The following is a 3,208-nucleotide window of genomic DNA, read 5'->3' as shown; positions in this document are numbered from 1 at the left end:
CCAGTTGCCTAATTGCAAATACAAATTTGTTGTTCAGAAAACACTCAATTAACTAAGCAACTTGTAGAGATTTTTGTAGATATACATGAATTTTATAAAATTTTAATTTTTAAATATAATTTTGTATTTGCTTTAAAAATGAAGGCCTCTTAAATAATATGGACATGATTCTCTATTTAAAAAGAGGAAACTAAAAATTATTGGGAGTGTGCAAACAATCGTTTGTTGAGTTAACTTTTTCCAAAAAGCATCTCTCCAATGACCATCTCCCATTGCAGAGTATGGGTCTACATGGACAGCAACCTCACAAGCTACACAATAAAGTGAGCAAGCTGAAGGTCCACAGAGGACTAGAGGCTCCCATTCTCCAGATGGGATTCCATATGAACTGCCTTAGTGTCTTTTGGTTACAAAAAATCATATTTTTTGGTGACCAAAATTAATTTATTAATGTTATTTACCTACCTTAGAATATATGTTCTAACTATTAATGATTTTTAGCGTGTACTTACCATTACATAGAAGAATTATAATTGTACAATGTTTTATAGTGTGCAAAAGAATATTTTAGGCACTATCTATATAAACATGACACATTTTTTTGAAATATTCTCTGCTTAATAGGTGAAGACACAAGTTCAGGGAGTTGAAAATAGATTACTAAGATCACAAAGCATTATTTTAGAGATGTGACACAAGAATTCTTTAAAACTGTGTAGAATATCTATATGTAAAAACAGGTTTTTTTTGTAAATCAATTAGATTCTACTATTAGTATTATTTTTGTCAAATAAATATTAGGATGCGATAAAAAAAACTGTGTGGAATAATGCTATGTTTTATTGCATGTATTTGGGTCTTATTAACAACCATTTGAAATTGATGCTTAAGCTATCTCTGTTTAAGTAATTCACAGGTATGCATGTTTTGGTTCACCACCTGTGTATTCCTACCTGTATACCTTAACCTTTTATCAAACAGGTTATAATTTTTTTTTAAATTTTTTAGAAACTTAGTGATGGGAACCCGAGTGGCTCAGTCATTTAAGTGTTTGCCTTCAGCCCAGGTCGTGATCTCAGGGTCCTGGCATCAGATCTGGCCCAGTGTTGTTTCCATGTGTGGGAGGTGGAGGGAGGGTCCCTGCTCAGTAGGGAGTCTGCTTCTCCCTCTCCATTTGCCCCTCCTCCCTGCTCATACTCACTATCTCAAATAAATAAATAAAATCTTAAAAAGAAAAAGAAATTCTTAGTGATAATTATCCTTTAGTAAATCAATACTACAAACACTTCCACCAAAATCAGAAGTTTGACCAAGTTAAATGTACTCTTTAGCTAAATTGATATGAATATGAATATTCATATATATATGAAAATATAGTAGTTTCTCCCCTCAGTTTGAATTTCATTGCATAATTTATACATTTTAACCTTAGATATTTTATATTTTCTCAAGTTTTATAGGAATTTAGTTGATATGTTTCTTAATATCCATGCCTTCAATAACTGAAATGTCATTTAGGAACTTAAATAACTTTATAATACTATTTGGTTTATAAGCCATAAAATTTTTACAAAAACTCTATATGTTGACATTGATCCAAGTTCTTAAAATTTTTTCTTTGATAAATTCTTTATGACTCTAATGCTTCAGTAAAAACACTGCATCTTTGAATCATTGTCATCATCAGGAAACATGTAAGATTTGTGAAGATCTAAAAAAATCTGACAAGTAAAAACATCTCCTCTGTTCTGTATCATGCAGGCTGGTCTAATTTAATCTTATTTAGAAGAAACATTTCTATTGTGCAATAAGAATTAAAAAAAATAAGATGCCCTTCAATGGACGAATGGATAAGGAAGATGTGGTCCATATACACTATGGAGTATTATGCCTCTATCAGAAAGGATGAATACTCAACTTTTGTAGCAACATGGATGGGACTGGAAGAGATTATGCTGAGTGAAATAAGTCAAGCAGCAGCTGTGTGTCCACAATAGCAAAAGAATGTTGCATACACCTTGTGGCACTGTGCACATGCCTTCATGCATTTTGCAGAGGCCCACTAGTTCTGGGTGGCTGCTGTGCATCCCCTATGGAAGAGGACCAGCAAAACCTTGTTAAAATTGCATGCCCTACCCATGAGTTTCAAGAGCAAGAGACAGCTGACTTTCCTAACGTAGAGAACCAGACACAAAAGGCAAAGTAAGGAGACAGAAAAATATGTCCCAAATGAAAGAACAGGACAAAGTCCCAGTGCTCTAGAGAGCTAAGGGACACAGAGATAAGTAATATGTTTGAAAGAGAATTCAGAGTAATGATCCCAAAGATACTGACTGGACTTGAGAAAAGAGTGGAGGACATCACTAAGATCCTTAACAGAATGTAAAAGAACAAATCAGAGATTAAGAACATAATAATGGAAATTAAAAATACACTAGATGGAGTAAGTAGAAGGCTAGATGAAGCAGAGAAATGAATTAGTGATCTGGAAGACAGAGTAATGGAAAGTAATCAAGCTAAGCAAGTAAGAGAAGAAAGAATTATGCAAAACAAGAATAGATTTAGGGAACTCAGTGATTCCATCAAGTGTAATAACATTCACATTATAGGGATACTAGAAGGAGAGAAGAGGGAAAAGGGGGACAAAAGTCTATGTAAAAAAATAGTAGCTGAAAACTTCCCTAATCTGGGGAAGGAAACAGACATCAAGATCCAAGAGGCACAGAGATTCTCCAACAACATTAACCCAAAGAGGTCCACACCAAGACACATAGTAATTAAACCAAAAAAAGTAGTGATAAAAAAAAAATTAAAAGCAGGAAAACAAAAGAAGACAGTTACATACAAGGGAAAGTCCCTAAGACTATCAGTGGATTTTTCAACTTTTTTTTTTTTTTTTTTTTTTTTGCAGGCCAGAAAGGACTGGCATAATATATTCAAAGTGCTAAAAGGGAAAACTCTGCAGCCAAGTATACTATATCCAGCTAAGCTCTCATTTGGAATAAAAGGAGAGATAAAGAGCTCCTCAGACAAAACAAAAGAAAACAAACAAACAACAACAACAACAAAAAAACCCCACTGAAACCCCAAAAAAACAAAATCCTAAAGAAGTTCATGAGCACTACACCCAGCCAACAAGAAATATTAAAGGGGATTCTTTGAGTGGAAAGGATAGACTGTAAGTAGGAGTATGGAAAGTAGGAAACAC

Source organism: Lutra lutra, chromosome 10, assembly GCF_902655055.1.
Source record: "Lutra lutra chromosome 10, mLutLut1.2, whole genome shotgun sequence".
NCBI lineage: Eukaryota > Metazoa > Chordata > Mammalia > Carnivora > Mustelidae > Lutra > Lutra lutra.
The sequence above is the reverse complement of the archived record's forward strand: the minus strand, read 5'-3'. Positions refer to the sequence as shown.